Source organism: Thamnophis sirtalis, unplaced genomic scaffold (assembly GCF_051295495.1).
Source record: "Thamnophis sirtalis isolate CommonGarterSnake01/CBP01778 unplaced genomic scaffold, rThaSir2_p1.2 scaffold_9, whole genome shotgun sequence".
NCBI lineage: Eukaryota > Metazoa > Chordata > Lepidosauria > Squamata > Natricidae > Thamnophis > Thamnophis sirtalis.
The window spans coordinates 26,538,320-26,562,119 of NW_028261389.1; the positions used below are offsets into that span (position 1 = coordinate 26,538,320).

General features: G+C 38.6%; 1 long non-coding RNA gene across 1 annotated transcript in view; it reads right to left on the reverse strand.

Moving 5' to 3' along the window:
• Nucleotides 1-19,135: 19,135 nt before the first annotated feature.
• Nucleotides 19,136-23,800, reverse strand: part of LOC148044068 (uncharacterized) — a 127,360-nt gene continuing 122,695 nt past the window's right edge. The window contains exon 2 of the long non-coding RNA XR_015697649.1: nt 19,136-19,891. This is a non-coding gene — a long non-coding RNA (uncharacterized LOC148044068). The remainder of the gene's footprint in view (nt 19,892-23,800) is intronic.

Below are 23,800 nucleotides of genomic sequence, written 5' to 3' on the forward strand. Positions count from 1 at the left end.
AGTGTGATGAGGTCAGTATCTTGTTTCAAGCGGAAAGGATTTGTGATTTCTCACAAATCAGTGAAAGTTCTCACACAGTCAGTTAAAAACAACCTAGAAGCAAATCTGACATGAAAAAAGCAAGGGAAATGGAAACTGGTTTTGTAGAAAAGGCGGTCTAGTCATCCCTTTACAGAAGATGGGAAACAGAAGTGCTAAAAAGTTTGTGTGTGTGTGTGTTTGTGTGTGTGTGTGTGTGTGTGTGTGAGAGAGAGAGAGAGAGAGAGAGAGAGAGAGAGAGAGAGAAAGAGAAAGAGACAGAGAGAGACAGAGACAGAGAGACAGAGAAAGAGATTCTGAAACATCAGTTGCTAGAATTGTCATTTTATAGCTTCTCAACTTTATTTAATAAAGATTATTTATTCTTGGATTTTTGTGATCTTGCCTAATTAGTTCCAGTCTAATTGGATTTTTGTGGACTTGCCTAACTAGTTCCAGTTTATTGGGTAAAACATGACTATTAATATTAGTAACCTTTCACTCCTTCTACAAGGTAAGCAACCTTATACTCTGGTGCAGTAATTGGTTACTAAGCCATTAACTTTAAAGTCACTAACAACTTCCTCCTGTACGAAGGGTGTGGCCAAGGATCTACATTAGAACCATGTTGATGCTCAGCTTTGTCTCAAGAAGTATGACAGGTGACATAATGGATGGGACAGATTCTGCAACTGTCAGATTCTACACAGCTTCTGAGTATAAACTTACTTCATTTTCCAGGTTCCTTGCTAGATAAATACAATTCAATTCCAGAGAAATTTAGGGCATTTCTCCCATAATGTGGATTATATACATTTCAATCTTCACACAAACAGTGGAAAAACAATATGACGACAAATCTGATCATTGCAAAAACAAGGACAAATGAAAACTTCCAATATAAAATAGAAGACTGGAACCAATTACAGCGGGCAAGAAGGAGAATCTACAGATAGCCATTGACTTGCCATTAAAATTGGGGGGGGGCAGAATTATTGTTGCTAAGCAACAATGGAGTTGTACACAAATTTTATGACCTTTTATGCCATGGTTATTAAATGGCACTGTATTTATAAGGGAATCTTGCAGTCATTAAGTGAATCTAACTTCGCCCATTGACTTTGCTTGTCAGAAGCTGGTTGGGAAGTCGGAAATGATTATTGTATAACACAAGGATGCTGCAACTGTCATAAATACATGCCAGTTGCCAAGCGCCCCAGTTTCAATCACATGACCATGGGAAAGTTTCCACAGACTTAAGTTCGAAAAACACTTTTTCAGGACAGTTGTAATGTTGAACAGTCACTAAATGTGTCATTGTAAGTCAAGGACTACCTGTACAGAATTGGAATGTTATTTCTAGAGTGAATTTGCTCTTGAAACATGCTTGCTACAATTGTCTTTTTCTGGCTTCTTACCTTTCTTCAATAAGGATTACATATAAGACCTTCTTGGATTCTTGTGAGCTTGCCTAATTGGTTCCAGTCCTATCTGTTGACTGAAGCCTGACAGGATGCTTCATGAATAGAAACATATTGCTTGATTATCAACACCTGATTGCCTTGCAGGTGGAAATGTTAACTGACTCCAGCTTTACATGTGAAATGAGGTGTCAGTGAAGCTTTTTTCCTTCTCACCTCCAAGGAAACAATGCTTCTACAATGGAAAAGAAACATATGGATACATCTGGTCCAGTGGTGGGTTCCTCTCCCCATCACTACTGGTACACTGTGCATGGGGCCTGGTCATGCATGCACACTCCACCGCCCCTTCAGCAGCTGCTTGTCGAAGGTTGCACAGACGCCGCACACTGTGCACGCATACGCAATTGTCCAGTTGCTTTTAAAACAGGTATGGAATGTGGGTGGATGGGTGGGTCAAATGACCCACCATACCGGTACAGTGGCCACTGCTCCTGGCTACTACTGGTATGGCCGTACCAGGCTGAACCAGCCAGAACCCACCACTGATCTCGTCCCCTTTTAACCTGGGATTTCAGTTCACATCAAAGACCTTTATCTAGAGTAGGGGTATCAAACTCGTGGCTCACAGGGCGGATGAGTCATGTGCTGGCCATGCCTATGTTACGTGATGCCGCTGTGATGATGTGAGTTTAACACCCCTGTTCTAGAAGATTCTGATCTGAATCCCCAGGTTGACAGAACCTACTTCAGTTTTACTTCTTCTCTATGGAGGAAGAGAAAGGAATCCTTTATAAATTCTGTCCCTAATTTATAGATTGAGAAAATGGAAAGATAATTTCTCTGAATGTTAACTAGAAGAAGAAAATCTGATGAATAACAAATCCCCTTTGGCTACAATGGTAATTTTACTATCAAAATAACCAGTGGGAAGAAATTTCCTCATGATATCTTCTTTGGGGATCCAGTTGAAGTGTGAGAGGTGAAGAAAGCTGCCAGGCACTGCAGGACTGATTGTACAATGAAAAATAGGATACTCACACTTCCCCTTTGGCCCTCTTGAATGAAATATGGACAAGTATTTCACAATCTATCTTTGGTTTTGTTTGGTTTTGTAATTGTCCTCCTAAAGTGCATTCTCTTTCATCATTCTAAATGAGAAATAGTACAGGAAAAAGCACAGGACAATTTCTCTGACCGGTACTAGCCATGTCCTGACTTATAAGAATAAGTTAAAAGGTTCCTATCAAACTAAGTAACTTCTGTAGGAAATCAATCATCATTAGGCTGTGCTAAGTGGGATCCAACCATTGTCTGGCCTTCACAACACGCACCAATCAGGGAGACCAATCTATTCTAAGTTCTTTATCACAGCATGAAATTTCAACTCTGCTTACATGTTAGGGACATAGCATAATTCTAAAACTTCTATCAAATGGTTCTTAAACACATCTCCTTTTCTCTCTCTTTGTTTCTTTGTTTCTCTCTCTCTATTTCTGCAATGAAAGAAAATTTCCAATGAATTACCCTAGTCATTTTGAGCAACAGAGTAATGCTAGAGAAAATCTTTGACAGGCTAATTTTAAACTATGCAAAAAAAAAAGACTTTAAAATCATTTTTCTTGGTATGCTTTTCTCATATTGATGACAACTGTTCTGATTTATAGTGGGTTCACATTTTGCACCCTCATTATTTGAAAAATTTCATTGGATATGCACTTATCTATTGTGAGATATCCTAAAAGAAAGAAAAAGGAAAGCTCTTTTCAATTCATTCTTTCAAAAAATGTACACTATACTTTCACTCTACATTATCTTCTAATCACTTGCAAATGGCATTCACTGTTCTTACTAATGTACGTCAACCAAAACTGTGCCATGTCAAATTGAGTTTTCATTTCTTATTCCTCTCCTTCAAATGTTTACTTCTAATTGTTTCCAGCAAAGAATTCTGCACTTGTTCTTGCTGTAATATTTATTTAATGAACACTTTTCATGTACATAGCACACAAAGCTAATGCTAATAGTTTTCTGTGCAACTTTTTATTTATTCATACATGTCTAACACATGCTAGAAGTGTTCATGTTTTGAAAATGATTTAGAAATATAATATTTTGGACCTACTGCAACATTAGTATCTCCCTGCTATTCATTAAAGTATACACATCTTTTTTTCGGATTTTGGAGAAAGCATCAGAAATGGTTTTGATGCTTTAATAAATCAAATATTTTTTAATGTGGCTATTAAGGTAGTGGCATCTTTCCTCACACTCAGGTGGAAGTTGAGGAAAAAACATGCATGCAGTACTGTTCTGACACCCCTCGTTCCACACCAAAGTACATTCCGAGCCAGAGATAAATTATGGCATTTAATTAACAGACAAACAGGTCCTTGGCAGCAACCCAGCACAGACCAGCTTGGGCAGCAATAAACACAGATAAGGCTTGGCAGCAATCCAGCCTGCCAAGCTCATATAAAGTTCTCCGACATTCGATTCTGTGTTGACTTCTGCAAAGAGGGGCGTGTGCACAAGTAGCTTTTTATAGTCTGGAAAGGAGCCTAATGACCACCAGCTGAGTGCAATTACCTCCTGTAATTGCGTAATTGTTCCTATTAGCTCTTCGATGGCATGCATCCAGGAACAACTCACTACTGGCTTCCGACTCACTCTCCCTTGTCTCCTCCCCACTGGTCCAAGACTCAGGTGCCTCCTGGTGGCCAACCAGCCTCTCTGCGCCCTGCTCGGAGTCAGAACCCTATCCAGGGTCCTCCACATCCTCCAGAGCCGACTCATAGGGCCCCTCGCTGTCAGAGTCTGGTGGCAGCTCCAACGGCTCCTGCTGGGCCACAACACAGTACCTTAATTAGTAGCTGTGAGGTACTATGCTCTTGCAAGTTCTTAAAGACTTCTCAATCAGTGCACAATCCTTATATATACTGCTTTGTACTCAACTTTCCATTAATGTAATTAGAAAATGCCTAACACTTTTCTCACCTACACAATACAATTACATGATAGATCACAGGATTACGGCTTCTCTTCTCCGACTTTTAGTGCACAAAACCAGATAAAAGCTATAAATTTTTTAAAATTTATTATTAGACTTCTATGCCACCCATCTTGCCAAGGTGACTCTAGGGTGTTGAGATGTTGAGTCCACTGTATTTTATTTGAATAAAAATATGTATGGTGTTCTAAAACATTTAGAAAAGACTTTGATGAAAATTACTTTGTGTGACAGAGATACATGCAATTGTAGGAATAGATTTAAAGCAGAAATAGACAAATTATGGAGCTTTAGCCATGATGAATTTATATTTTCAGTATGAAAAGTAGAGCAGTGCCGGTAGTTAAGGTAAATGAGTGGGAGGAGGCCATAACACAACTGTGGACATCCCAGACCTACTTAGTAGGTCCTTGTAGAGAAGAGCATGTTGAACAGGCCACCTTATCTTCTGCCATATCTAGGAATTAGTTGAGAAATCTGAAGACATAGCAATCTATCTTTCAATATCACAAGAACAAAATGCTTTTTAAAATGGAACTGGGGCTGTAATGGCCCCATTCTATACATGTCAAAAACTATTTAGATAAATTGTAGAATATGAAACTACAAACTCATCTAATTCAGGGATGGGAAACCTGTGGCCTTCCAGTTGTTGTTGAACTGCAGCTCCCAACATTTCTGTTAATGTTTCTTCTTGGACCTGATGAGAGTGGCAATTCAACAATCTGAGAAATCACAGATTCCTCACTTATGGCAAACTGGAATGTAGTATACAAGCTATCTTAGAAATTATTTTTTTAGTAAAGCACTAAGCTCGTCTACTTGGCTTGCTATAAAATGTTCTGCTTGGTATCATTTGTTCTCTGGTGGTATCATTTCACAGTTCTGATGGCCAAAGATATTGATCCTGAAGGTGAGTATCTGGCAGTGAACATGATACATGCAGTGATCCCTCAGACTTTAGATGCTCCCTACAGAGTCTTACAATGTGCAAGGTCTAGAATATTATTAACAGCTCACTCTCTCAAATCCAATTGATTTCCTAACTATGCCTCACTGACATGGATGAAGAGATACAGCATTATCCTTCTAGCAGCAAAAAAGAAGAAGAAGAAGAAGAAGCGGAGAAACTGGAAATGTATTGGAAAAAGTTGGAAGAATAGCCCATGAGAGAATGAAATAATCCTGGTTAGATTTAAACATTAAGCAGCTAGTGAATCATCTTGCTTATTCTTCATAAATGCTAATAAAAAGAGGGCGGGGAAGCACATTCAAAGATAAATAAAACACTTTTAAAGGCTTACTAAATAGTCATATTGCTGGCTGTTGAAAGTCAGTCACTAGTGGCAAACATCCACTTCAGGATGCTAATTTTTAAACTAATGATGTCTTACTGAACATAAAAAAGGCATTAGACATCTATTAAAGCTCAAGGGAGGGGAGGGGGAAGAGAGAAACTAAGTGCAAGATGTTGCTAGGGTTTTATTATTTCTCTCACAACAACTTCAGTATGTTTTTGGAGACTATAGCAAGGCCAATTATAGGCCAATTTCCATGAAGGCAATGGGGCCCAGGGTAATCAAACAAAGGTCATTGGAGTGGTAGCTCCCAGCCTGTGGTTAGCAGGTCAAAGCAAACAGCCATCATTTGCAGGATATGTTGTTTGAATGCTACCACAAATGTGCCAGAAAAATTAAATGGATGCATGATGCTTTCATTTTAGCAGCTAGTAGGATGGCATCAAAGCTGGTGGCATTTTGGCAGTGTAACATCCTGTGTGGCCCATTATATCAATGCCTGTCAATATGTTGATGTATGCCTGAGGTTCACAATATGCTACCTATGACACAAATGCAACTACAGACAGGGTGTTTTTTTAAAAAAAATACATATCAAGCTTCCTGCTCCTCCTGACTTTTTATATATTTCACTTTTTTTAAAAAAGGAAAAAAATGAGGTTGGCAAAGCAAAATGTCAGATCCAGCATCTTCATTATATCCAAAGTCTTTGAGCTCTAAATGAAAGATATATTTTAGAAAATAAGCACATTAGTCATCTGAAGGTAACTGCTTTCTTTTGAAGTATCCTTACCTGTCCAAAGAAAGGTCAAAGGAAAGACCTTGTAGGTTGTAAGGCTAAACAGACTAGCACAATATTCTAGTAAATTAGTACTTTCTAACTATCAGGGCCTTTAGGTAAAAAGCTGTAAGTTTCGAACCCTCCATTCCATAAGCCCACTAGCACCACCTCCAAACTTGACATTTTTTATTTAGTGACTACTGCTCCCTTCATCTATTTTGCAGGATGACACCTAATCTGCCATTCCTCATGCATCAATTGTTGGACTTTTGAATACACACACATCGTCATTTGGAACACAACATGCCAGGTATCACAGTTGTCGAGGGCTGAAGCATACAGTTTTATTGATATTGCTGTACCAGGAGACACCAGAGTTGAAGAAAAAGAACTTGAAAAAATCACAAAATACTGTGACCTGGCCATTGAAACTACACGGTTATGGATGAAGCATGTAACAGTGATGCCCATTGTCACTGGGGCACTTGGTACCATGTCCAAAAAATTTTCAAAATACATCAAGAAGATACTTGGTTGATACCTAGGATGCTGGCAGCAACCAGTCAATGGTATTTGTGACACATTTTTAAATGTTCAGTTGACTGAGTTTCATGTTTAATGAATAAAGTTAATAATAATAATAATAATAATAATAATAATAATAACAACAACAACAACAACAACAACAATAACTTTACTGAAAAGGCGATGAAACAATGGAGAACTGAGTTGGCAGTAGGGAATGAGATCTACGGAATGGTTAATATCAAGCGAGGAATTTTCCAGGGTGATTCACTTTCACCTCTTCTCTTCATCATCGCAATGATCCCACTATCAGTAATCTTAAAAAAAAATGAAATTAGGCTACCAAACAGCCAAAGAAGCTGAAAAAAATTCGCATTTACTATATATGGATGATTTGAAACTCCATGGAAAGTCAGAAATAGAAATCCAATCATTGACAAACACAGTCCGAGTATTCAGCACCGATATTTCAATGCAGTTTGGCATGGAAAAATGTGCCACTCTATCCATAAAAAGGGGCAAAATCACTGCATGTGAGGGAATTGAAATGCCCAATGGCCAATTAATTAAATGCAAAGAAAATGAAGCCTACAAATACTTAGGCATTCTGCAGTTGGATAACATCAAGCATGGAGAAGTAAAAACTATTGTCAGGCGAGAGTACACCAACAGAGTTAGGAAAATTTTGAAATCTAAATTGAATGGTGGAAATACAATCAAGGCCATAAATACCTGGGCAATACCAGTTATAAGATACACAGCTGGTATAGTTAACTGGACACAAGCTGATTTGGACCTTTTGGACCGAAAAACCAGGAAACTAATGACAATGCACTACAGTTTACATCCACGTGGTGATACTGATAGACTGTACCTGCCCCGAAAATCAGGTGGCAGAGGATTATTACAAGTGAAGCAAACAGTTGAAGAAGAAAAACATGCACTGGCTGATTATTTAAAAGAAAGTCAAGAACATCTATTAATCGAAGTAAAGAACAAAAATCTACTGAAGGCCCAACAGACGAAACAAGAATACAGAAAAGATGTGATAAAATCAAGAATGGAGAGTTGGCAGAACAAAGCACTGCATGGCCAATTTCTGGAAAAAATAAAAGATAAAGTGGACAGTGAACAAACTTGGTTATGGTTAACAACAGGTACATTAAAGAAAGAAACAGAGTCACTAATCCTGGCTGCGCAAGAACAAGCTATCCGCACAAATGCCATTAAGGCCAAAATCGAAAAATCCTCTGATGATGCCAAATGCAGACTTTGCAAAGAAGCTGATGAAACTGTTGATCACATACTCAGCTGCTGTAAAAAAATCGCGCAGACTGATTATAAATTGCGGCACAATTCAGTAGCACAAATGATCCATTGGAATTTGTGCAAAAATTATAATATTAAAACAGCAACAAACTGGTGGGAACATCAGCCTGAAAAAGTCACCGAAAATCAGATGGTCAAGATCTTGTGGGATTTCCGTATACAAACCGACAAAATACTGGCGCATAATACACCAGACATCACACTGGTTGAGAAAAATAAGGTCACAATCATAGACATCGCAATACCAGGTGATAGCAGGGTCGCCGAGAAGGAACATGAAAAAATCGCAAGATACCAGGACTTAAAAATTGAAATTCAACGACTATGGCACAAACCAGCAGTGATAATTCCAGTGATAATTGGCACACTGGGTGCTATACCAAAAGCACTGGAATTACATTTAAAACAATTAAAAATTGACAAAATCACCATCAGTCAAATGCAAAAATGGGGCTGCCCTTGAAGAGCATCCGGCGTCTTCAGCTGGTACAGAACGCGGCCGCGCGAGTGATTGTGGGTGCACCGTGGTTCACCCACATAACACCTGTCCTCCGCGAGCTGCGCTGGCTACCTGTCGATTTCCGGATGCGCTTCAAGGTGCTATTAGTCACCCATAAAGCCCTGCATGGTAGTGGATCTGGATACTTGAGAGACCGCCTTCTGCCAATCACCTCCCTGCGACCAATTAGATCACACAGATTAGGCCTCCTCCGTATTCCATCGGCCAGCCAGTGTCGGCTGGCAACTACAAGGAGGAGGGCCTTCTCAGTAGTAGCCCCGACCCTTTGGAACGAACTCCCCGTGGAGATTCGCACCCTCACCACCGTCCAGGCCTTCCGCACAGCCTTGAAGAACTGGCTAGCCCGTCAGGCCTGGGGACAAGGATAGTGCCCCTCCCGAATGATGAATGTATGTTGCTTATTGTTTTTTTATTATATGTGTCTATGTTACTGTTTGCATTTCCCCTTCCCTGATTTTATGTGAGCTGCCCTGAGTCCCCTCAGGGAAAAGGGCGGCCTACAAATGTCAATAAAATCAAAATCAAAATCAAAAAGCCGCACTGCTTGGATCTGCACGCATATTACGAAAATACGACGTCCTAGGCCCCTGGATGGGGCCCGACTAGCAACCAATGCCAAATCCGGCGAAACAACTGGCTGCTGTGATACAATTGTATAATAATAATAATAATAATAATAATAATAATAATAATAATAATAATAATAATAATAATAATAATAATAATAATAATAATTCTAAATTTATCAGACTTGAATATTCTGACTGTACAAAAAACCACCCTACTTGGAACGGCTTATATCCTCTGACAGTACCTTAAAGTTCCTAGGTCCTTGGTTAGGTCTCGAGCCTCAAAGGCTGTGAATCTCACCAAAGATTAACCACATAATAATTACTACTACTACAACTACAACAATAACAATAACTACTACACTCAGGCACTACCTTAACAGCTCTTAGATCCTTAAAATATTAAGGTTTTTTTTCAGTCCCCAGACTGATAAAATTAAATTGAATTGAAGATTAACAACAACAACAACAACAACAACAAACAAACAAACAAACAAACAAACAAACAAACAAACAACAGTGATATCCATTGTCATTGGGGCACTTGGTACCATGTCCAAGAATTTTATAAAACACATCAAAAATTGCAGCTTCCTGTAGTAACACCAGCGGAACTGCAAAAAACTCTGCTACTCGGAACACCGTACATCTTAAGAAGGTACTTGGTTGATATACCTAGGATGCTGGCAACAACCCAAATCAACCATTAGCACTAGTCAATGCTATTTGTGATGCGCTTTTGAATGTTCAGTTGACTGAGTTTCATGTTTAATGAATAAAGTGAATAATATTTAAAACAGTAGCCTTAAACATATTTGTGTAAGAGAGATAAAGATATATCCTTAATTTTGTTTGATTAGAGCAAACAGAGAGATAGATAACTGATCTGACATATCAGGAACCCCTCCCCCCTCCCCCATATTAAATGGTCGGGCTTTCGGCTGCTTCACATCCTCTGCTTAATTCCCTTTTATGTCAAGTATTTTAGGCTATAAACCTGACAACAGTTTGGGAAACTTTTCGATTGAGGAGTGAAATAGAAGTGCTTTATAAATGTGTTTTAGATAAACACTGCAAAAGCTGCTTCAAAGGTTTCAGCTCTCATCTTCTGATGATTTGGATGCAACGCAGAATCCTTTCCTATTTAGATTCTATTCTTTTAAAAATCTGGAAATGTTTTTGTTTTGTTTTGTTTTGTTTTAGAAGACTGTCAAAGGTGAGCAGTGAACTGCAGTTTCTTAATTTAATTGTGGAATATTGCCAAACTAGAATCCATTTATACTTTAGATGATGAATAGTTATATCTGCTTAAGACATTTGCTATTATATGGCTGCTTAGTTTGTATAGACAGAAATAAATAGAAAGCTATCTAAAATTTAAAACTATGGCCTGTCACAGCTATAAAAATATATTTAAAAGTGAGAAAGAAGAAAGCTGGCTGGCTGGCTGTTTTTGTAAAGTTACAGTTAAATTCTGAATGTAAGAAATTATACCAACTGTAGAGCCATTGCTAGCCATTTCTGTGGTATTAATTAAAGCATGTGTTAATACTAGCTAACATTTATATTTATATTGTGGTATTTTTTGAGGCTTTAAGAAACACTCTATCCATTGTAGTACATAATAACTGGAAAACAACATACACTTTATTGTGTTAGAGTGTTTAAATGTTATCACAAGAGAATACAGCCCAGAGACTAAGTTGCTTGCTGAAGGAGGATATATATTTTAATATCATAGCAACTTAAGGGAGACTAAAATAAATTCTGTTGACAGTAATTGAAAAAATACCAGTATGTGGACATGGGTAGATTAGCTTTTTAGTAAAGCCTCGGGATCACCAATCAGAACTTTGAAGAAAAGAATACTGAGAAAAGGGAGAAGCAGATAACAAATGCTAGTTAAGGAACCAGAGGCAAGAATCTATGGCAGGAACAGACAATCTGTTTTCAAGTTTCTGCCTACACTGAATATTTTGTTTGAAGCCTAGGGCATGCGATGTTTTTTTAAAAAAATATTTGTAAGAAAAATACAGTATTTGAATGGCATTTTGTAGGGTTTTATTCATTCATTCATTTATTTCACAATTTTATTTTTAAAATAATTAATTAACGAATAATTAATTAATTAAAATAATGGATTCCTATTCAGCTAGGTGGCAGCATTTAGTCAATCTTGACTGATCTCAGAAAACTAAAAAAGATCAGATCTGAAAAATTGAATAGCTGGATGGAAGGCCAGCAGGAAATATTGCAAGTAGGAGACAGACAGGAAGTTAAACAAAAACAACTAAAAAAGGCAAAACATCTCTTGTATTTCATATGGGTTTATGAAATAACTAGGAATCAAGTTCAGCTCAAGGGAATGAGGGATTTTTTTAATGTCTTTGTCTCTGTCAAGCTAGGCAGGCATAGTAATAAATCTTATCTTTTAGACACCTAACTGTAAGTTTAGGAGCTTGCTTACATTAAGGTAAAGGTAAAGGTTCCCCTTGCACACATGTGCTAGTACCAACTCTATGGGGCAGTGCTCATCTCTGTTTCAAAGCTGCAGAGCCAGCACTGTCTGAAGACATCTCCATGGTCATGGGATCGGCATGACTAAACACTGAAGGCGCAGAGTGCTCCTACCTTCCCAGCAAAGGTGGTCCCTATTTTTCTACTTGCATTTTTTACATGCTTTCAAACTGCTAGGTTGGCAGAAGCTGGGACAAGTAATGGGAGCTTACTCTGTTATGCGGCGCTAGAAATTCGAGCCACCAAACTGCTGACCTTTCTGATCGACAAGCTCGGTGTCTTGGCCACTGAGCCACCCTTCGCTTACATTAGAACCTCATAAACATGACATGAATAGATAAACTGCTTTATTGCAAACAAAAAATAACTGGATGTGTCTGTGGACAGAAAAAGAGACAGAGGGAAATGCAAATGTAGATTTGCCTATCTACGTATCTGCTCCAGAAATTTGCCATTCTCCCGCCGACCTTGAGAGTAGGAGACTTGTTCAATATTTACTGAAAAGTTCTGCATGGCCTGGCAATTAGTATTCACCAGTTTCAGCAGCCACCGCTTTGGGGGACTTGCACTCTTTTATTGAGTTCTTGTGGCAGGAACCACAACATTGATTGTGCTACTGGAATGGGGCAATAGAAGATTCTATGGAATCTGTAAAAAGGCGGGGAGGGTTCAAATGGCTCCACATAGCTCTCAGTGTAGGTGGTTTATTCATGCTTTGGTTATGCTTGCCCAAGTTGGTAATGGCTTATTTGTAATTTATTTCCCTTGACTGACAACCAGTGGTGGGATAAAACCGATACGGCCTGGTATGGGTGTACCGGTGCCTGCTGGGAGCAGCAGGTACCGTTCCGGTACGGTGCTCCAGAAGGCCCACCTGCCCACCCGCGCTCCTTACCTGTATTTGAGCCAATCGGGGCTTTCACGCATGCGCAGGGTGCATATGGTGCCTGTGCAACACTCAGCCAAGCAGCTGGAACGTTGCGGAGCTGTCATGGGTGGTAGGTACACGTCCATGTGGAGGATGTGCAGCCCCTTTGCACCGTACCAGTTGCAACAGGATCTGACAACACATGTATTTTTCTTCCTACAGAGCCAACTCTTCAAATTAGGATTGTGGATCCCTAGTTTATATAATAAAAATGTCCAGCTCACAATGTTGCACAATGAAGAATGTGTCATATTTTCAAAAAATGATTCGGCATGAAGTTTAAACCTGAATCTGCCCTTCCCTTCCTACAGTCTTCACTTCTGCACTGAAAATATCTCAGATGGCTCAAACTCAATGTCCTCTTCCCCAATATCCTTATCAAGGGGATTGGGGTTCCTGGAACTATTATCTACAGTGAATCTTATTTTGCTTTTTTGATTCACAAAAATGAAGAATTGAGAGAAAATTGATTTCATAGATTCTTTCAGCCTTATGACTAAAGGCTTGGCTTTTCCTCTTTTCCCCCATCTTCCCCAAGCAAGCAAACAGAGAAGCTTTCATAGAAGTTTGGCAGGAGGTCTATACAAGTGGGACAACAATAATTTACAAGCATCATGAAACACATAATCTGAATAATCTGAAAGGAATGTGCAATATCTGTATTTTGAATTATGTTTAAACAGAAGGACATCTGCTTTGTGTGTAAGGACAAAAACAAAGGAGCTTAAAGGAGAGCATTTTTACACTGTCGCATATCAGGAAAGATGAGGGCCTCCTAGGTGAAAGTTAAAAGGCCAGATAAGAGAAATAAATGCCAAAGAACACAAATGGAGAAGCATTAGAAGTAAGGAGTGAAAAGCAAGGTGTTTTACAAAACTATAACATTGAAGTCAGTGGAAAATGTTGCTCAGAATCTCTGATGTTCTTGTACAAGACACAGCATATGTGAAAGAAACAAGGAGAATTTGAAACCCTAACATAAGAGGACAAATATCATGGGCATCAGAGGAGTCTTGTAGAAAGATTTCCTATAGCTCTGGAAGGCTATAGTTTACTTTTAAAAAATGCCTAACAGAAATTGGAAGAGGATGTTCTGCTTGCAGAGAAATTCAGAAACCGGAATACTGAGATTTTGAGGCTAAGACTAAAAGGACACAAAAGCAGCATGTGAGTCAATTATAAACTTCCTGGAGAGACCCAAAATATTTCTTATATTGTGCATAAGATGATAGAATTTTTCTGAGGCACATCATATTGACAATGGGAGGTTTTAACTACTCTGATGTTTGCTAAAAATGTGACTTATGAGAGTTAGAGTTTCTGACTGAATTCCTGTTTCCTCTCAGAATGAAGAAGAAGAAACAAAAAGGTCTGCTTTTCTGACCCAATTGGCTGAAGAAGTAAAAGTGACTGGAACTTTGGGAGACAGTGACCGTGCTACATTTTGTTATCCCTGAGGTAATCTTATCCTTGAGTTCTCTTCCAATGTTCTGATTCTTTGATACCTTAACACAGTACCATTGGGATATGCTAACATTAAAATTCCTGAAATTCTCATCCAGCATGGATTAAGCATTCTTCAATTGTGGATGTGTGAGATTACTAGAATTTTCAGATAAGTAGCTGGGAATTCTGGGAATTGTTTGTGACCTATCTTAAGGTACAAGGTTAGGGAAAGCAAAACTGAAAACAAGCAAGCATCTGTTCTGACGTAGGCTTCCCAAAAGGACGAAGCTGATTCCTCATCCCGATAAAACCCCTTTTATTTAGTTTAAAGTGAATTCCTCTCCAGCACAGCCCTGGCCAACAGTTTTTCAAGAGATTTCACAACTACAGACCTTTAACAGGCTTGGAGAGCTGCCAGTCCGATATCTTCAAAACACCATTCTGTAGCAGACAACACTTGGCAAAGCATCAGGAACACATCTTAACTCTAATGAATTGAATTAATTGTCTCCTGAAAACTCCCCTCCCCTTTTGCTCCTCTTTACTCCCTATGGGAGGGACCATTCACCATCTACCTGTGGCTTTACTCCCGAGTTGACCCTAGTTCCTTAGCTGTTCCCTACTCCTGGCAGCTCTGCGCATGCACACACTGGGAACAGGCTCCAGCTGTTCTTCTGCCCCACTGATGTCAGACTCCGAAAGCAGCTGATAACTGTTAGCCAGCCCTGGCCCCATCTCTGCCTGATGCAGAGCACTCGTCAGAGCCTTCCCCAGATTGGCCCATGTTCCTCCCCAACCCCCTCACTGTCTGAATTCGCTGCCAAATCCACTGACCGCTGGCAGGCCACAATAGGATCATTTTGATTCAACAGAGCCTTTTTATGCTTAAAATCAAGAGGAGTCTACTGACATCTTATCTGACTAACAATTTTTATTTAATGTTATAAGCTTTCATAAGCATCTCACATTTTATAATTACAGATAATATGAAATCAGACAGAATTTTTTTAAAAAAAGATAAAGATGTTAATTATGGTGGGATTTAGAATAGTTTGAAAATAGAAGCAAGAAATGCTCTCCTTTTTAGTTTCAAAAATAACTCAAGAGAAACCTGTTATGGATATTATTGGGTTTTATTGATTGTAGATACAGAAAAAAGGTATGTTATCAGAGGACTTGTTGGGAAATTGTTTATGAATCCATTTTTAAAAACATCTTTTAATACTAGTTTGACATTTCAGAAGTAGATTAAAGTGATACATAATGCACCTTTGGCCAAGCTCTTGATTAATGTTGTGCACAGGGCTTTAGATTAAGAATGAGAATGGCAGTGGTGATGTTTTCTCTGATAAATAACACCATCAGGTTTTTTGCAATCTCTCTGATATAACAGGAGGAAGGAAATCTAACTACAGTTGTTATTCATGTACTGATGCTATGTATAACGTGATTAGCTTTATAAAATGCCAATGTCAGTTATTGCTAAACATAGTTCCAACAACCGTCGAAGAATTTTCTAAAGAAACAAATGCTTAGACATTTAAGAAGGAATATTTATATATCTTCTATTTCTTTATTATTTGAACATCTAGATATTCATGTCTGTGTCTCTGAAATATATTCTCTCCCCACTTCCCCCCCCCCCACATATTCTACACTCTACTAATTTCTCTGGCAACTTTTGTGCTATAGAGTCATGATGACACAATAGTTAGAATGCAGTATTGCAGTAATTCTGCCGACTGTTTGGCAGTTCAATTCTCACCAGTTCAAGACTGACTCAGACTTCCATTCTTCAGAAGTTGATAAAATGAGGACTCAGATTATTGGGGGAAATATGCAGACCCTGTAAACTGCTTAGAGAAGGCCGAAAAGCACTCTGTAGTGGTATATAAGTCTAGGTGTTATTGCCATATCATCAGTCTTTCATATTGGCTGTTAGGTTGATGTTATTATAGTTTTTGTTGTTTTGGTGAGGAAAGCTGTGGCCTGATTCGGCAAAATAGTGTATGAATAATTTCACTAGCCACCATAATCACTGTAGAGGTCTTACTGACCCTAGATATATTTGATAACTGTTATTTGTGCCTGTGTGTATATACATATACTGTTTAAAAATTGTGTCCACCCCCATTTTCAAATTCTTATGCAAACAGTACTGTAAACATGGATGATACCAAACCTTTATAATCATTTATTCAACTCCTTGCATACTTCAAGTAACCTATACAGTTTAAACTCCTGCTGATTGTTAGCTGTGAAGCCTTAATGGGTTTAAGACTAGATTATAAGAAAAGCTGTCTCGTTTTATATGAAGTTATTTATTTTATTTGTACATTTCTATATTGTGTGTTTGCTCAAAGGGCACTCCAAAATACAGTAAAACATGAAAGTTACTTATATGATGTGTTTACCACATGAGGTCTTGATGGATTATCTGCTACCTTCAGAAATGCACTTAGTGATGATAGTGAATTTACTAAACTCAAAACATGTTTTATGCGATAATGTTCAGATGACATTGTAATTAAAAAGAAAAGTATATTAGATCTTGTTAAAATTGGGACCATTATGCATCTGTCGGGAAGAATTAACATTCCCTTCTCAACTGTTTTAATTTCAGCATTCACCGCCCTTTCATATATGAGAATGGAAAGGAAATGATATGGGGGGAGGAGGCCTCCCAAACTATCAAATATACCCAGGTGCAGTTTTAACTGTTAGAAACTTTCAATGATTATTTATGGAGCCAACATTACCAGGCTTCCAGTTTAGAAGCATGCAAACAATTCTGAGAAATATTCTTAACCTCAGTGTTTTGGATGTACCGTATTTTTCGGAGTATAACACACACCAGAGTATAAGACACACCAAGATTTTGAAGAGGCAAATTTTAAAAAGAGGTTTTGCACTCTGCAGACCTCCCAAAAATGGCCTGTTTTTTGTGAAAACGGGCCCTTTTTTTCCAAAAAGAGGGCATGTGTACCCTTTAGGAGGCTTGTAGAGTGCTGCTCGGGAGGGGGGGGCAAAATGAGCAAAAAACAGCCTGCAAAAATGGGCCCATTTTTTGTCAAAAAAAGGCATGCATAGCTTTTAGGAGGCTTATAGAGTGCTCTTGGGGGCTGGTGGGGGGATTGAGCAAAAAATAACCTGTTTTTCACTCATTTCTACCCTCCCTAGCTGCCAGAAGCACTCTGAAAGCCTCCTAAAGGCTATGCATGGTCATTTTGGTGAAGGAGGCAGGGTTTGGGGAGGCAAAAATAATGCTGTATTCAGTGTATAAGATGCACCCAGATTTTCAGCCTATTTTTGAGGGGAAAAGATGCATTTTATACTCTGAAAAATATGGTAATTATTAGGAAGGTCCAGATCTTTGAAGAGATGTTTCACACTAATGAAGTTCAAAACAACAGGTCACTTTGAAGCAACTTACCAAGTGTTTGGGTACCCCACTGAAAGAGCAAGGTATACACAATGCTTAGTTCTGCTTGGCAAAAGTAACATGCAGAGAAACCAGTTCCACACTGAACCATATCAAGTCTGTTTTGCTGCTCTCAGGTGGCAAAGTAAGACATTTGTAAGCATTTGTAAGCATTTCCTATAAGCATTTTTGATGCTTTAAGACAACCCACTGTGTTTTTACAAACAAAGCACCCCATGTCTATCCAGCATCAAAGCAAGGACAGTCTGAGTTTATCAACAATCGTACTTTGATGGAAATGACTTCTGTGCACGCACAAAAGCAATTTTTGCTGAACAAGGTGAAGATTCTCAGATGCTGTCCTGGTTTAGTACCCCAGTCTTTCATGAAGATGCTTTGAAGATTTGCATTGCCCAACAGAAAGATTTATATTAAACTGTTCAGAGGGGGGGGGGAATTAAAATTGATTTTTACTTTTTATTTGGAACAAAATCTGGTAACAACTTAGAGTCACCGGGAACAGTTTGACCCCTATCACTAATCTTAACGCTTGCTCAGAAATGGTTTTTTTTTAAAGTTTCTCATAAATACATGAAACAAATCCTCTTAGGAAACACTAAAAGTCTACCTACTACAGCATTTTCTATGGGCAGACAGTTAAGCCAAATAGAGTATTGCTATTCGAGGTAAAGAAAACAAATCATTATTGATTTTGTTAAGTCCTTGCGCTTATGAATGACAGCTGGCAATAGCCAAGCCGCGCCTGATTGGCTAAGGCGCGGCTGGCTGAGTGCGGGCTATTAGAAGTGCGCCTATTGGTCGCCCTGCTTGACAGCTCCGTATAAATAGCTGTCAAGCAGGGCGAGGTGCTGAATTGCTTCTACTTGTATATAGTTAACTCTCTGTTTGAATAAAGCTGTTCTAACTTACCTCAGATGCCTCACGTCTCATCAATCCCTAGGTCTACTTTATATTTCAATAAGAGAGAAGTGGTACAACTGACCAAAATGAAGGGATGGGGTGGCTCAGGGGCTAAGACACTGAGCTTGTTGATCAGAAAGGTCAGCACTTCAGCGTTTGAATCCCTAGTGCCACATAACGGAGTGAGCTCTTGTTACTTGTCCCAGCTTATGCCAACCTAGCAGTTTGAAAGCATGTAGAAATGCAAGTAGAAAAATAGGGACCATCTTTGGTGGGAAGGTAACAGTGTTCCATGCACCTTCAGCATTTAGTCATGCTCGCCCCATGACCACGGAGAAGTCTTCAAACAGCACTGTCTCTTTAGCTTTGAAACAGAGATGAGCACCACTCCCTAGAGTCGGGAATGACTAGCACATATTACCTTACCAAAATGAACTCTGCCATTTTTTAATCGCATAAAGACATATAAGAGAGAAAAATGCACAATTAGATATTAAAATATTTAAGGGAAACGGTACAAACTCTAAATGTAACAGGACATATTTCAGATGTACATGATAATTGTTATGTTATTTGTTGCTTTTTAGTATCATCACTGTAACAAGAACTTCCATTTATCTGGGAGACACAGATCTCATTAAAAATTCCTATGATTGCCTGCCATGATTTACTACATTTTATGTTTGCTGACCAAAGTTCAGGTTGCTAACACATTTGTAACATGTGATCTCCACTGCTGGGCTCCAGTGGTTTTTGTTCAGGAGCACTTTGGGTAGACAAAGGTCTTGCTTGATTTGGAACTTTCACAGGACGACTCTACTCGGGTTTGTAGAAGCATCTTTGATGGCATGCCACCATAAGAAGCTGAACTCCGTTGGGTTGTTCTGCAGCTTTTATCCTTTTCCAAACATGTCTTGTCCTTTCTGCTTGTCAGGCAAGTTACTACCCAGAGGAAAACATTTCAGAAAACAAACAAACTGGAGGGTAGCACAGGGGGGAAGCTTTGCTTTGTAGAAAAAAGTAGACATGTACACACACCACAGCTTCTGTGAGTTTACAATTTCAGCCTTCACTTAAAAGAAGTAGGTAAAGGAGAATGCCTGCAACTGGAAAAACAGCCCCTCTCTGGTTCTTCCAGTATTTTTTTGTGGATCAGAGTTGTCGATGTGTTCTTTGTATTCCTAGTTCTGCAAGAAAGCAGCAAAAAGTCAATTGTTACCTGGTAACAGCCTAACATTTTTAGTCCTCATTGAAATGAGAGTGTGTCTAGGAACTGTCAAGTGCTTGTTCATCTATTTGCATATGAAATGACAATCACAAACTAATTTTGAACAAGATAGGAGAAGCACTAAGATGGAGAGGTAGTTAAGCACAGAATGCCACCACCAACCTAAACTACATAGTCTCTACAGCATTATTTCTCTCCAGAGGATGAATGAATAGGAGTGATGGGTGACAAAAAGTGTCAACAGAGTTGAAATTATAAATATTGTAAAAGCAAAGTGCTTTTTTTTTCTTTTCTTTTTTGTTAATGTTTCCTAGACTTTAAATTACACTCCTGGAGACAAGGTGGGAGAAAAGGTTTTCCCTTCTTGAAAATAACCCCTGGTATTTTCAGGGGTTATTTATTTGAGATAATTTTGTGCACAATGCTAACTGAGAAAGTTGACAGAGGTAATGAAAACTAGGAGCATCTTCACATGAACGAACTAAGACTTGCAACAAATGCCAAGAATAATAATAAAAAAGTTTCTCTCAATATGTAAGAAAGAAGAAAAAAGTCAAGCAATCAATCAATTCACCAACGGAAGAAGATGGTAAGGAGGTGTAGCAGGGAAAAAGCTGATCTGCTTAGTTTCTTCTTTGCATCTGTCTTTAGGCAAAAGGAAAAAATAACCCAGCCTATCAATAGCAGCACGGTGGGAGACAGAACAGGTACACAGGTCAAAATAGGTAAGAAACTGGTCAGAAAAACCCCCTCTCCACTCTCAGTGATTTTAAATCACCAAGATCAAATGGATTACATCACAGGGATCTGCAGGAACGGGCAGATGTGATCTCAGAACCACTGAACAAAATCTTTCAAAGCTTCTGGAGCACAGGAGAGCTACCAGAGAACTGGAAAATATTTGATGTGGTTCCAGTCTTCAAAAAAAAAAAACAGAAAAAAAGTGGATCCAGGAGACTACAAACCAATCCGCCTAACATCAATACCTGGAAAAATCCTGGAAAAGTAGTGATTATCTATCTGAGCAACTAGAAACAAGCAAGGTGATTGCTAGAAGCCAGCATGGGTTTGTTAAAAACAGATCATGTCAAACAAACCTTACTGCCTTTCTTGACAAAGTGATTAAATAAGTGGATTAGGAAAATGCTGTAAACATATTTTACTTAGACTTCAGTAAGGCATTTGACAAAGTAGACTACAGCCTACTTCTTGCTAAGATAAAACAGTTTGGAATAGACAGTACCACCACCATATGTATTCACAAATGGCTGACCAACTGTATTCAGCATGTAATTCTCAACTGAACTACATCTACCTGAAGGGAAGCATGCAGTGGAGTACCTCAAGGTTCTGTCTTAGGCACAATAATCTTCAACATTTTCATAGATGATCTCAACAAGGGGATAGAAGGGGAAGTCATTAAATTTGTAGATGACACCAAGCTAGGGGAAATAGTTATAGTCTTCCAGTATTTGAGGGACTTTCATAAAGTAGAAGGGTTGACCTGTTCTCCAAAGTATCAGAGGGCAGGGCAAGAAGTAATGGATGGAAGATCATTAAAGAAAGAATCAATTTAGAGCTAAAGGAGAAATTTCCTGACTGTAAGAACAATCAGTAGAACAGCTTACCTCCAAAAATTGTCAGTGCTCCATCACTGGAGGTTTTTAGGCTCTAGGATACCATAAAGTCATCAAAACTCAAACACTGATCCAATTTATTTCTACTTTCTTTGTTGTATATTTGAAACTGCCATGAAGCTAGTGTGAACTTCTTTAATGCTTTGAAACAGTGAGCTTATGGATGGTCTGGTTTCCCAAGCTGTGGGAATCTCTCACTTCACCACACTTCCTGGCTCCAAAAAAAAGGAAAACATTTCTGAAATATGTGAATAAGTCTTGATCCCAATTAAAATGGGAGAATTGAAATCTGGAGATGGCTTGATTCACTTAGATGTTGAGCTCTGCGATTTGGGAGTAAAATATTTGATTCAACCTGCTTCAGATTCAATAAAAAAAGCAACCAGCAGCTGTGATAGGGAACCATCAAAATGCCTGCAGCTGCTTCATTTTGAGCAGATGGGATGAAGGGTAAAAAAAAAACAAGAATAGTAAATGCTTTAGAGAACATTAATGCTGCCAAGTTTCAGCTGGATACTTTCAAGGTTTTCCGTTAATACATTTTTGAAATATTTCCCCTGTATCTCTTTTAAGGCAGGGATGGGAGGAGAAAAGGACAGCATAGTAGCCTCTAAACTATGTTGAACCGCAGCAGATTGTACTCTGTTCCAATTAAAGAAAATAAAATTGTTTTAATTATGAATACTTACACTTTCACTTCGTTTCCTTAGAGTTCAGGCTTTGTATAGCATGTTGACCAGTTTGGCCTCTTCTCAAAATGAAGTAAATAAAAACAATGGACAAACTTTTATTTACAGAAACAGCATAAAATGAATTTAAGCTGAGCATTCGCACAATGTTCAGCTTTTTTTAAAAAAAAAACAGAACTTTTTTATTTTTATTTTAAAAAAAACACAAATATGTCATCATTTGTCAATCATTAAGACATTGAAGTACAATTTTTTTTGTGTGTGTGCCCCTCCCTCCCTCCACCCCCCCACCCCCCCTCCTCCTTCCCCCCCCCCCGACTTCCCAGAACCCGTACACGGTATGGATTTTTAACTAACACAGTCTAAAATCTATTGAGAAAAAAGAAATAAAGAAATTAATGACATTCTAGATTGACCTTAGCTTCTTCTTACTGAACTAACTTTTAACAGTTTAAATCATTTCTGATCTTAAGCATAGGCTAACTGGAATTTCTTAGTCCCGTATTTATTTTGTATATAGTCAATGTTCAGCTTTGAGTATCTTTAAGAACAGTAACTGCTTTACCAGCTGACGTTCCAGGGAAGTGCAAAGGTGTATAACAACAGGGGCTGTTCTTTTGCTTGGAAAACTGGTTGACAAGCAAAACATGTATTCCCTGGTAAACTTATCCAGATCCTATCACAGATTCAGGCTTGTGGTGACGTAGTGGTTAGAATGAAGTATTGCAGGCTATCTCTGCTGACTGCCAGCAGTTTGAGCCAGACCAGTTCAAGGTTTAGTTAGCCTTCTATCCTTCTGAGGTCAGTAAAATGAGGACCTAGATTGTTGGAGGCAATATAGTGACTCTGTAAATCACTTAGAGAGTGCAGCACTTAGAGAGTGCTGTAAAGTGCTAGTGATATTGCATTCCAGGACTTTGGGGAAAGTGATCATTTGACAACTCTTCCGTATCTTCAGAGGGGTACCCTCAAAAGAAATTTTTCTATTCTCCTTGGTTAATTGATTGATTAATTAAGTTGTTTTCAACTCTAGCAGCCACATAGGTAGTTATTTTCCATGATGATATGCTGCTAACCTGGTCTTTCATGTCTTCAATGATGCACTCATTGCTGCTGTAATTGAGTCCATCCACTTTGCTGTTGTTTGTCCTCTTCTTTTTTTCTCCTGTCCCATCATTAAGCCAACTCTAGGCTGTTATGTCTTTGCATAGTATATCTGAAGTAAGATAATTTGTGCCTGATCATTATTGCTTTGAGTGAGAATTGATTTGTTCAATGAACCATTTGCTTTCTTCTTAGCTGTTCATAGTATTGTCAGGAGCCTTCTACAACATCAAAGTTCAAAAATGTCAATACTCTTCCCAGTCAAGTAAATCACTTCATATATGCACATTGAAAATTGTAGTGGACAAGTCTATTGGCTGCTACTAAAATGTACTCTCAAGTCCTGGCTGTTGTTGAGAGTACTGCTTTATATGATTGCTACTTGACAGACTTAAGAGTCTCTTTTCCCACTTTTCCTGTCCACTGTCTTCAGCCTCC